This window comes from Struthio camelus, chromosome 10 (genome assembly GCF_040807025.1).
Source record: "Struthio camelus isolate bStrCam1 chromosome 10, bStrCam1.hap1, whole genome shotgun sequence".
NCBI lineage: Eukaryota > Metazoa > Chordata > Aves > Struthioniformes > Struthionidae > Struthio > Struthio camelus.
Genome location: NC_090951.1, coordinates 3,655,502 through 3,668,038, shown reverse-complemented (window position 1 = coordinate 3,668,038; position 12,537 = coordinate 3,655,502). Strand labels below are relative to the sequence as shown.

The following is a 12,537-nucleotide window of genomic DNA, read 5'->3' as shown; positions in this document are numbered from 1 at the left end:
TTGAAACACTCAAGCCACAGCTGCCTTGCTGGTGGCCTCAGGCAGCGTTTTAAGTGACACATCCTGAGGTGTACTACTTCTCCCTGGTCTCATCAGTTTGCCTTAATAGTGAAGATCGGTTTTCAATAGTCAGCAGTGCCTGGAATTTAAGATGAAAATTTGCACACCTGCTATTCCCCTCTCTCCGATCATTTCACTCGCAAGAGCGTCCGTTTAAACCCCAGCTCTCTGCAGCCCAGGGAGCAAAGCGCACGCTGTGCGTGAAAGAGGATCGCCTTAAAGCTTCGACCTACAGGGATCAGCATGGCAATCGCAATGCTTAACTGCCCAGCCGCATCCACCCCTCAGCCCTTCCTCTGAGACTAAGTCAAGCTAAAAGGCGAGCAAAAAACTTCACACCATCGCGCGCTTTCTAGTCCAGCAGTTGCACTGCGGTGGGCACCATGGCTTAAGGATACGGCTGGAGCAAGGTTCCCAGCGGGGTGTGATATTTTTGATTTGCTCAAAAGACATGTGAAAACCACTGGCACCTGACTCATCCCTTGGAGACTGCAGGTCCGGCTTGCAGAAGGGGTTTGTGTGCCCAAAATGCCTTCTATCAGCCGCTCCGGAGCGGGGCCAGCCTACAGGCTTTGCCTTCGTTTTCGGGGGACCTTCTTCTGCCATATGGGAGGTCTCATGCACAGCCAGCGTTTCCCCAACTCAGAAGTAGGCTTTCAAAAGGCATAGCCCAAACGCCTGGCTTTGGGGCAAATGCAGAGAGCTGCTCTGAAGGCAGCAGGAGGCAGCGGTGATGCCTCCTCCAGGATTGCCAGTGTCTGACCCAAATCACCTGCACGCCCCTCAGGACAGCTCTCGTTAGTGACTGCTGAGCACATCTTGCCTCTACATGAGACAGGTACTCAGTGAAGATGTAAAATGTCCCAGCAGTGGAGTAACTGTGATGTGACCTGGGGAGAGGAAATACCTAAAGCGGATCCGAGTTATAAATAAATTGCAGATCTTGCTAAGGGAGCAAAGAAGCTGTGTGCAGCCATGGAGTGATTCATCTACTTGAATTGGGCTTTTCCCTGCAGAAATACATTTCCCTGCACATTTTCCATCCCTCTTTTCTGCAGCCTAAAAGGCTCTTGTGAGCGGTCGTGGCTATTGCACCAGATCCGCAGATGCGCTATCGCTTTCCGCTTTCCTCTCCCTGTCTCCCTTCCTCCCCTCTCCACCATGAGGCAGAGCAAAATCTTTTCCACCTCCAAAGTAAAAGTATTTGGCCCTTCCTGGCTGCTGTGTTTCTGGTGCACCGCTTGGCTGATTTCTGCACAGGGGAACTGCATGTGCTGTAGGAAAACTTCCTGAATGCGAGTGGGTTATCCGGCAAGAGGCTGAACATCTGTTTGACGCTTCGGCAGGTGGACATAACGTGTCCTAAGCTGCATGAGCATCCTTTGGGAGGAAGCAGTGAGACTGCTTGCAATTTCCTTCCCTGGTGCTCTTTAAGGGCGTTTTCCTGGGGCTCGCTCGCTCCTTTTGCGCGAGCGTGACCCCGAGCGCGGTTGTGCGAAGCCCCTGGCAGGGCAGCAGCCGAGCAGAGCCGTTTGCTTTCTTGCAAGGGGCCTTCACACATCGGTGCGGTTGCGTTTCCTTTTCTGCGAGGGAAGGCGAGCAGCGGGGCGAGCCGGTGCCAAGCACGCAGAAGCGGCGTTGCACAATGGCAGGACGGCTCCGTCCTCCAACCGTTAGGGCTGCGAGGCGGCCGCGGCGGCGGGAGGGAGGGCAGGGCGTGCAGTTGATGCCTTTGTGGCCCCTGGGGTCTTTTTATACTTTTAGAGAAGTTGGGCTCATCCTAAGTTCCTCTCCCACAGATTGTTCCTGTTGTTGTTGCTGCTCCGACCCCGCGGATCATGTGGCTCGGCGTGACCTGGGCTCAGCCGCGGCGGGGCAGGGAGCTTCGGCTGCCGTCGCCCCGCGGTCCCCAGTGCCGCGGGGCCCGTGAGGTGAGTCTGCTGCTCGCTCCCGGCAGCTCTCCATCGGCTGGTTTTGCCCTATTTGCAATTGTCCTCGCTCTCAGTCCATCCCTTTAGGGAACTGAGCACCCCCTTAACTTCCTAAATACGAAAGGCTCCTCTGCAAAGATGCCAGCCACCTCCACGGCTGTGCCCAGGGGTGGCTCCTGCTCCGGGACTGTGCAAACCCGTGAGCGGGCAGAAAAGGGATCTCCTTCACGGGGAGCATCCCTCGAACACACTGCAAGGAGGAACCAGAGTCTGAACTGCCACTGGCACAAAAAGAGCTGGAAACCTGGTGCCAGATCTAAGAGAGGCTTCCCTTTGAAATGGGTCAGCAAATTAGCACAGCTGGTTGGGGAAGGTCTATAAGAAATACTCCCTGCGGTGATCTGCTTGGAGCTGCTGTGCCCCGACGCTCGTGCAGCCGCCTTCCCTGGCGCTCTGCGAGCCCCATGCGCGTGCGTGCACACGTGTGCACACACATGTGCACACATGCAACGTCATCCCTCCCATGTGCGGGCCGCAGCCCCTGCATCAGCCCGACTCCTCCATCTCCCTCTGCCCGTTTAGCAGACGACAGCGAGTGATTTAGGTTAATAGGAGCAGGCAGGATTTGTGAAGGAGTTCGGGGGGAGCTTAAATAAGCCAGGGAATGGCTAGGATGATGGCAGACGGACCCAGCTGCCGTAGGTGCACCTGCTCCAGGGGAGATTTTAACTCTCCCTGCCAGCTCCTAGTTTCTAAGTTAGCTGCATCGATTCGCAGCAGGGAGCCGTTTGCTCCTGGTGACAGCTCAGTGCAAACCTGGCCAAAGGGGGCAGCTGCTGAGTCAAAAGAGCAAACGACTCACTAGATTATATAAGAAACCGGATGGTGGATAATACCGAGACTCTGCTGGGACGTTTATCATCGGAGCAGCCGCGGACTGTCTGGGCATCCCGGGGAGGGCACGGAGGTGCCGGAGGGGAGCGGAGCGGGCGTAGGATGGCAGAAAGGAGATGCTGGGGACCACAGGGCTGCGAGCGGCGGTGGGGATGCTCCTTCGCCCGGCCCTTTCCCCTCTTCGCCGGTGCCCGCCCTATTTTTTGCCTGGCCCTTTGTCGCTCCTAATGGTGAACAAGCAGCGGTGATTTTGGGGACATGGTTTTTCACGGCCCTCCAACTTTCTCCGAGGAGCGAGGTGCTCTCCAGCAGGGCTCCCCGCCTGTGGCCCCAGCTTGGCCCGCCGGGGAGGCAGGATCCGGCCAGCAGGAGCCAGCCGGAGGGATTAACGCGCGGCTGCCCTGGAAAGCATCCCGGACCGGTGCTCCCAGGCTGGCAAAAGGGGGCTCGAAGATCCTGCCTGCATGGCGAGCGTGAACGCAGGGTATCTCAAGTCAAAGGAGGTGCCGCTGTGCTCCTAAAGCACTTTGCACTTTGGAAAATCCCACCTGCTGTTTTTCTTTTCTTTTTCTTTTTTTTTTTTTTCCTCTAACAACATAGCATGTGATTTTCGCAATGACTCAGTACCGGCCCCTGCCCGAGCCTGTGATCGGAGCTGCGCTACGGCCGGACCCTGGGCGACCTCGGGGCAGTGGTGCTGCTTTTAGTCAATTAATCAGCCCTAATCCACCCCTACGGCCGAGCGGTTCGGAGCTGCGGACCCGTCCTGTTCACACGCAAACGCATTTCCGTCGCTCGCTTCCTGGGCCACAGTCTTTATTTCTAGCGAGATATTTTCCCCTATGATCCACACGCACTTCTTTCAGAAGGCTTTGCAAGTCCAAATTTCAGGGACTGCCTTTGCTTCTTTAAAAACTCATCTTTTTCTTTTTTTTTTTTTTTTTGGCAAACCCTACTGTTGTGGTTGTTTTGCGCAAGGAGGAAAGCAGGCTTTTCAGTGGCGACTGCTAAGAGCAAGTGGCTGAAAAGAAATCCGTACTCTAACCAAGCCATTGCTGTTTTAGCGCTCTCTCGGAGCTACGCAGATGAGGACATCTGCCGCCTTGGTGAGCGGTGAGGACAGTCTGCAGCAGTAAATTAACTCCCAGGCTCTCGGAGGGGATCATCCGTACAGACGTTCGCACTTCACGTGATCCAGAGAGCTGTTTTTGGGGGGAATTTAAGACGATCCACGGAGCCTGAGATCCCATTATGAAGAGAAATGTTTTCAGTCCCTTGAACTGCAGAAGCAGCACATTGAATATAAGCAGAGGGAGCAGTTTGGCTGTGCTTGGCACTGGGGAATACGCAATTCATGGCATACGTAAAGAAATATATTGTGGCCTGTCTCTATGCCTTAATAGTTCGTGTAAATAGATGCAGCTCCATTGGATTTGTTATTGCCAAACTTAATCTTGTCTCGAGCAGGGTTTAGTAGCTCTGGGAGTTTTATGTATATTGCCTATTAGAGCTCAGATGATTTAACGAGCTTATCATAACTTAGAGGGGTTTTTATGACGTAGTGGATCTTGCAGCATTGCTGAGTAGACGGCCCTGCGACGGAGCGGTTCAGGCGCCGGAGCAGGACGAGCAGGCAGACCCTCCCACCGGGCAGGGCGCCGAATTAGCATCGCTGAGCAAGCAGCAAGTCCGCGCTCACCGGGCTTTACGGGTCTGGCAGAGCCGCAGGCAGCCATAATTGATGGGATAGGGTACGATGTGATGTGCTGTGAGGTGATGATATGATGCGATGTGATATGATATGATAGGAACGAGACCAGCTTCAGCCCATCCCAGCAAAGCGTGGGAAGCGGGCGGTCGGGCAGGCGCCTCCGCCTCGTCCTCGGACCGGCCGGCTGCCGCGGCCCGGGGGCAAACACACGGGAAAACACAGCGGCGCTTGGGGCTGCGCAGCGCTCGGTGCCCGACAGCCGCCGGCGGCATGCAGCGCTGAAAGCGCATCATCGGGTGCGCCCGGCCGGCTCCCGGCCCGGAAACCGGTCGGAAAATGAAAATGAGGTTGCAGAAAGGCTGCAGCAAGGATGCTTATTTTAGGCAGCAGCTCCAGCGAAGCAGAACGGGGCCCGGGCTGGCCCCCGCCTTCGAGCGGTGCGCGGCGGCACCTCGCTCTCCTCTAGCCTGCTTCCTGCCACCGCTTCCCGCACCGCCGCCGGGCTCGGGGCCGCGCGGGGTCGGGACGGCCTCGGCGCCCTTCTCCCAGCCCAGCGCGCCGAAACAGGGCGCGCGGCAGAAAGGGGCTTTGTTTTCTAGCTCCGTTGCTCCAACACAAGGTGTTTTTCCTGTTTTTCCCTGCTGCGGTTTGTCAGAGCCGAAGCAAGCGGCTCTCGGGAGCGGCGATGCCCCGGCGGGCCTGGCCGGCCGGTGGGAGGCCAGGGCACCGCTCTCCCCGCACCCGCCGAGGGGGCCAAAATGAGGAAACGGTCCTAAAATGATGCACTGAAAGGCTGATATTTTTGTTTTCGTGTTTGCGCTACCTTGCAGCTCTGCAGGAACGCGTGGGAGACTTTGAGCTCGGAGCGTTTTCACTAAGGAACAAGAATCCTGTTTTCTTGCAGATCTTCCCCAGAAACAAACCCAAAGGGAAGAAAGAAAAAGAGAGGCCAAAAGCAGGCCTGTCTAAATATGTGTTTCTCCACATCCGAGGCACTGGCGGCTCCTTGCAAAGGCTGCAGATAGAGGGGACAAGCCCCCTACCCTTTGCAGGAACGTCCCGTGCCCCTTCCCGTGCAGCCCCCAGCCACCCGCTGCCCTGCGCGCTGGAGCCAGCTCATTTCCCAAACCCAGAGGGTGCATTTTTCTAACACAGGAGAAAAAAAACATCCCTATCAGACAAAACCCTCCAAGAGTTGAAAAAGGAGTGCGGGATGGGGGGGGGGGGGGGAAGCCATGCAATGATTTGCCCACATCTCAGAGCAAGCCCAAAGCAAACCGTGCAGCGGCTCCATCCTCCCGGCGCCGAGCCGGCCTGGGCGAGCGGCGCCTGAGCTATAACCGAAGCTTCTTCTGTGAGAAAGGGCACCGGCCCGGCCCTGCAACGCGCTGCTTCGCATTTCATAATTGCCTTTTTGCAGAGGTTATTATTGAGTAATGCCTATTTTGTTGAAAAATTGCACCATAAACAGGCAAAGGGAAGGAAATAAATAATTGTTAATAAATGTCAAAGTAGATTAGCAAACCAGAAAGGCCAAGAAAAAGCTTTTTTTTTTTTTTTGGCTTGGAAAATAACTGCTGGGTTATTGCAAAGATTCTCTTTAATGAAAACTATTCCAGCGCCTTGCAGAGGAGTTACTGCTTTGTCATTTCCTCCGCGTGGGTTAAAATGCTGTCTGACTCCTACACGGTGGAGAGACTCCGCGGCCTGCAGCCAGTCTGGAAAATATCCTTTTCTTCTCCAGGACAAGGAATAAGAAGCTCAAAACTGATGAGTTTCTTCAGCACGTGTCTGGAGCTCAGAGACTACCTGATGCAAAGGACTCTACCAGACTTCAGTGTTAAGAAATTGGGGGTTTTCATTAGCTTTCCAGACCCTGGACTCTCATGAATTGTGCATATCTTGCTGCCGTTTAGCTTAAAATTAGCTTCCAGCTGTCCTTAAAGCAAGGAAAAACTGGGGGAAATGAAGTTTAAAGCTTTAAACAGCAATCGGAAGAAAAGATAAGTAATCAGGATCCGAATGTTGTTATCTCACAGGCTGTTAGTGTTTGGGATTGGCAGAGCTGCGGCTCTGCCCGGGCGTTTTCTGAGCTTCCGAAACGCGTACCCAGAGCGCTTTCGGGACAGTGAAGCAACGTACGGTTTGGCAAATGCAGCCCTTTAGCTGCGCCTTTGATTTAAAGACTCATTAAGAGCGGGGCAAAGCTGCGCTTCCCAAAACGACTGCAGCGGGTTGCAAGACGAGAGCCATAAAACTGATGCAGGGAGCCGCTGCGGGGCAGAAAGAGCAGAAGCCCCCCCAGCGCCCCGCTCGCGGCCCAGCCCGCGGCCCCGTGCTCTTCTCGGGGCATCGCTTTCGCCGGCAAAGGGCCGCTGCCTCCGGTTTCTGCCCTGACCTTGGCGTTCAAAAGTTCAGGAGGGGTTTTTTGTTTTTTTTTAATTAGTATGCACAGAAACTGTCCAGCGTGAGCTGTTTCAGCACAAATCCCAGGCCTTTTTTTTTTCTTCTTCTTTTTCCTTTGTACTCTTTACTCAGCAGAAACCCCTATTTCCTTGCTCTTATATTGAAGAAATAAAAACCTCAAGAGCATAGAGGATGCAGAAACAGATAGATAACCCGTAGCCTATTCCTCGCGGCTCCCCTAACTTGCTGCCAGCTCAACTTGCGGTCGAGATTACAGCGATAAATCACAAGCTGCTGTTTGAAATAACAGCTCTGATTTCCCCGGGCACGGGGCAGGCGCCGGGGCTGCGCGGGCTCCCCCGCGTTTGGGGTCGCAGCATCCCGGTGAGCAAATATTTCCTGTGTTGTATATTGGCGCTTTTTGTTTTGGGTTTTTTTTTTTTTTTTCCAAAATGCTTCACTGCCAAGTGCCCGGTGCCGCTGGTGTTCAGGGCACCCCGCCAGCTCGTGGTTCCTGGATGGAAAGGGCAGAAGGAGAGAAAACAAAACACCAAAAAAAAGAGAGGGATGCTGCGCGGCGGGGGAGCAGCTCGGTGCCTCTGCAGCGCAGGACCGGGGGGCTCCTGCGCATCTCCCTGCGAGTCACAATGAGCCCTGCAACGTGCTCGGCTCCCCCTGAGCCCGGGCTGAGCATCACCGTATGTTTGGGGATCTTCTGAAAAGTGTCCTGTGTCCCTATTTTTAACCCTTCCTCTGGGCGCCAGCTGCTCGGCTAAGCCAGACCCTGGCTAAGCGAATGCAAAGCCGCCGCGGGGCGCCTGTGGCCGGGCAGTATTTTTAGCCGTGTCCATCTGCACCGGGCCGTGTGTGGTTTGCGCATCTGCAGCGAGGCCGGCCAGCGGCTCTGGGGCTTTTCTGCCCTGCACGGAGGGAAACGGGGAAGCGGCTCGTCCATCCTGGGGTCTGGGAGGGTTAAATAAAGGCAAAAAGCTGCTATCGCCGGTGGGGCTTTTGGGCATGGCTGAGTTGGAGCCCGTGAACCACGGAGCAGCCCCATGCCCACGTCTGTGCGTGCACGGCCACGAGCTGGGAAAACGCTAGGGAAAAGGGAAGGTTTCTCCTCCTGCGGGAAACCGCAGCATTGCCGGCTCGCCCGGGTCCCGGTCCCCCATGGCAGGGACGGCGCCGGGGAGCATGCAGCGAGCACAAAGCCCGACGGAGCCATGGCCCCTCCGCTTCCCCTTTCTCAGAAGAAAGCATGGCGTTTCTTACCAAAAAAAAAAACAATAACAAAACACAGCACTGGAACTTTTACTTTTTTTGTGCCTCTTTAGGTGACTTTTGCTGCTTTTCGGATGGGATTTGGGAAGTTGCCTCAGGTTTTGTAGCTTTCGACTTCGCGTTTTCACTTTTTACACTCTGGCGCGATGACTAATCTCTGCCTGCCGGCATCACACTACCTTGCCCTGGAAATACCCACCGGTGCACCGAAAAACAAAAAACAAAAAAAGCCCAGCTCCCAAGGAGTCTCTGACTTCCCAGAACGTCTCGCCGTAGCTCCTTGCGGCCGGCCACCCGCGGGCACCCAACGCGGCACGCTTCCCTGCCGCCCGAGCCCCGCCGTGCACGTGGAGCGGCCAGCACGGTTTTCCACCTGGCATCGCCTGTGCTGCAGCCTGGGACCACTTTCCGGCTCCATCTTCCCGCGTTCGTGCTAGACCGGGGGATTTCCACCGTGCCGGAGCCCCGGCATCCCAGGGAGGGGATGTTCCTCCAGGGACCTCCCCGCTGCACCCGGCTTTGCGTGTGTCCTTGCTGCTGGTTAGCCCAAGCGTATCCGGAGCGTGGGCACGCGCCCCGCTCTGCTATAGGCATGACGGCCGGCCCCAGCGCTGGCCCGCAGGTTGTTTTCGTGCCGGGCAACCCAGGCTTTTCCCAATGACATCCCATGACCTGTCATGGGGTGTCTGAGCCTGCTCCGGCCACCGTGGCCGTGCCGCTCCACTGCCCGCTGCAGCGGCGGCTCCCTCCTCCCGCCCGCTCCCGGGCACTTCCCAACCCGACCCGGCTGCACGGACGCCTGCAAAGCAAAACGCTCAGGATTTCTAAATAAAAGAAATAAATAAGATGGGGTTTTTTTGCTGTTCAAAATTAGCCCAGGGCAGACAATGTGTACGCGCAGGGGGAGACTCGGTTTCCTGTCTGTTTGTCGAGGCTCCAAAGGAGCTTCCTCTGTACAGCGAACCCGGCCGGAGGGCGGAAAGGGTAAGGAGCGAGCCCAAATGTGCACAGCGGGATTGCAAAACGGCACCGGCCCCGCAGCGCTTCGTCCCAGCGCATCCGGGAGCCTGGGAGCGCGATTTCACCTTGCACCCACCGCACCGGGGCCGACTGGGAGCGCCAGCTGAGGTGCTGCAAGAGGGCACAGTCTGCACCGGCGCCTTGCAGCCCCACGCACATGCTCCCCAAAGAGTTATTTGGCTCCACCAATAAGTCATTTGATTTCTTGACCAAAAATACATCCCCTTTCAGCGCACGGCTCTCGCAGGTCGAGCCAAACGCTGCCTGCGCCGGACGGTGCGCAGCGCCGCGAGATTTCACCCAGCGCGAGAAAATCGGTGGCCGGAGGCACACCGGCGAGGCGGCTCGGTCCCGGGCTGTGGGAAGCGCTGGCCAAGGCCGAGAGTGATGATGCAGCGTTGTTCTTGCGGTATTTCTGGCCCCAGCCAGAAGTAGGAAGTATCAGAAATCTCATGAGCCGCCGCCTGGCCTGGTGAGATTTCCAGCGATTTTGCAAACCCCGCAGGCCTGGATTCGCCTCCAAGCTGGTTTTCTCCCTCTGCTCGTTGCCCATCCCTGTCGCTCTCCCTCTTGCCTTGAGCCGCTAGCCAAGGAGGTCCACGCACCCACGAGCAGCTGACAAAACAGCTCCAGTGACCAACGGAGTTTTCTTTCTTTGAAGCCAAAAGACAAGATTCAACCTAGAACAGGTCAAGTTGGGGCAAACCACGTTTTTGAGTTTTGTTTGGGAGGGGAGGGCTGGTTTTGAAAATTGCTAAATTGGAGAGAAATCGGTTCAGAAAGCTATCCGCAACTGTCATTCCGAATTTCAAATGCAGCGAAAGTGTGCTCAGGGGTCAGTTTTTTGCAGGTAGAAAACGTCCAGCTTGCACCAATGAACGCAAAGCAAATTTCCCTGCTCCACAGGAGCGCGTGGGAACGTCCGGGTTTCCTAACTGCCAAGACCGACCAGACCCGTGGGCCACGTTCATGGGCGTCTGATGGCACAGCCTGTCCTGGAGGCAACACCGCGCGGGCTTCCCTTGCTGAGACGGCATTTGCTTCCCGTCTCACCAAAAACTGGAGCGTTCTGCACAGGCAGAGCAATGGGGCTGTACATCCTGGATTTCCTCCTTAGCTGCGGTTTTGCCCCTTGCTGCTGAGCAATTCAGCCCTCAGGGCAGGATGGCTGCAAAAACCTAGCCTTAATCTCCTGAATTTTATGTAGCTTTGTGTCAGGGTTAAATATGAAAGTTTTGCTAAGCTCCCCGCTGTGTGCAACAGCATGGAGCGAGCTGCAATGCTCTCCTGAAACATGGGTCCCCCTGGAACCCACAGACCCCCTTGCGAAGGGTTTTCACAGCCAGCCTGTGCATTATAACCCCGATGTCAAAAAAAGCCGGCTATCCCTCACCGTCATGCCATGTGACACCTGGGTGCCCGGCTTCGAGCGCAGCTCGCCCCGTGTCACCGCGCAGCGCCAGGGCCCCGGCAGCCCCAAAAAGCAGCAGGGCAGGTATGTGCCAAAAGCGTCGGCGCTGGGCTTAGCGACAGCGTCAGGAAAGAAAAGGGGAGCTGTTTCTTTGCACGGTTTCCTGAAATGCAGAGACGCATGCGATCATGCTATCTGTGCATCCAACCCGTCCAGCTGTCCCAGTGCCTCAGCTCTTCCCCGCCGTGCCGTTGGAAGCTGCCGGCCAGCCTCAGCCAAATTTGACAGCAGGGCAGCGGTATCGGAAGTCATAAATTCCTACAAGCTGCATGAAAATAGGCTGCAAAGCAACGGAGGGGGATCAGCTGAGGTGACCCCTCTGGAGGAGAGGCTGGAGCACATGCCCAACCCTACTACTAGACGCCGGAGAACCCACTTGGGCGGCATCAGCGCTCGCCGGACCGCCTGGCTTTTGCCCTCTGAAGCCTCATCCGCACTGCCAGCCCCTGCGAAACGTGAAGCAAACACGAGTTTCAGGTCGACCTGAGCCCTGACAGGAAGAGGGCTCACACTTGACTTCTCGGTCTGCGAGAATGTAAATGAGGCCTCGGGCTCTGCCAGCACGGGATCGCTCTTTACCAGCAGTCGCAAAGTTTCATTGAGTCACTTTTTCTGATGCAAGCTATTTACAATAACGCAAGCAGGGAAAGCATGGGTCCCATGGAAGGAAATTCTGATTTTAAAGCAGGGCACCCGCAGCCTCAGAATAGCACTGCAGAGAGCTTGGAGTAACCTCAGAGTTTATTCAGGAGGGAATTTAAGTGGTCTCATGCGCAGCATTATAGAGCCATTTAAAGTACATAATGGCATTTGCTTTTCTCCATTGCCCGTCAGTGCCCCTCAAAGTAAACAAGACACCAAATAGTTGAAATCTTGGTAAGATTAGTGCAGTGCATATGAATTACTTCCTGACACAGTCCGAAGTCCAAACTCAGACCAAAGGTTTGGTTTATCATCAGAGGAAATATATCTCTACGGATGGGACTCGTCCCAGCATGAAAAGTTAATTCTGCCTCTTCAGAGAGCAGAACAGGAACTCAGTTTCCACTAGAAGCTGAATAGAATAAAAATTTATTTGGTGAATTTTACTTTTCTGTGCGTGTGGGTTTTGTGCAACAGAGCTCTTTTTTTTTTTCTTTTTATTTATTTATTTTCCAAAGTTATTCTTAAATGGAAACCTTTCTTTAAGTCCACGGCGTGCTTGTGAAATTCCCAGTTTGAAATTCTAGCCGTGATACCTCGTTCAGCTCAGCTGCACGAGGCCGCACATACTGCCTCTTCCCAAGCGTGGAGATGTGCAATTCTATAGGACAACTTGCTGCACTGAATCCCAAGACACCATGGCCGATATTCCCTGCCCTAGGGAAAACGCCAGCACCTCAGCAGCTGAGAAATGCAAAAGCGTGCACACGCATCTTAAGCCATTTCATTGCAAAATCCCAGTGAATCTTCACTAAACCTGCTCCTCGCATGGACCTGACCCTCAGCAGACAGGTTTTGTTGCCCTTGGCTTTTTTCCCTGCGATGTTGCCTCTTCCTGCGGCCGCAAAGGAGCTGTGGCTCCGCGCGTCTTGGCAGAGGAGGGGAAGGCCAGCGCGGCTGGCAGAGTTGCAGAGTAAAAGCCAGTGCCGTGCAGCATGGAGCCTGCAAACAGCGTTAGCCTGCGGGTCTCCAAAACGCTCCAATGCCAAGAGGCTCCTGATAGCAAAAAACAGAGCAAACCACAGGCAAAACAAGAATTGACCGGAGAACAGAAAAACATG

General features: G+C 55.2%; 1 long non-coding RNA gene across 1 annotated transcript in view; it reads right to left on the bottom strand.

Annotated features, from left to right (window-relative positions):
- Positions 1–12,537, bottom strand: part of LOC138068449 (uncharacterized) — a 41,273-nt gene that overhangs the window by 24,896 nt on the left and 3,840 nt on the right. The gene's annotated exons all lie outside the window — the stretch shown is intronic.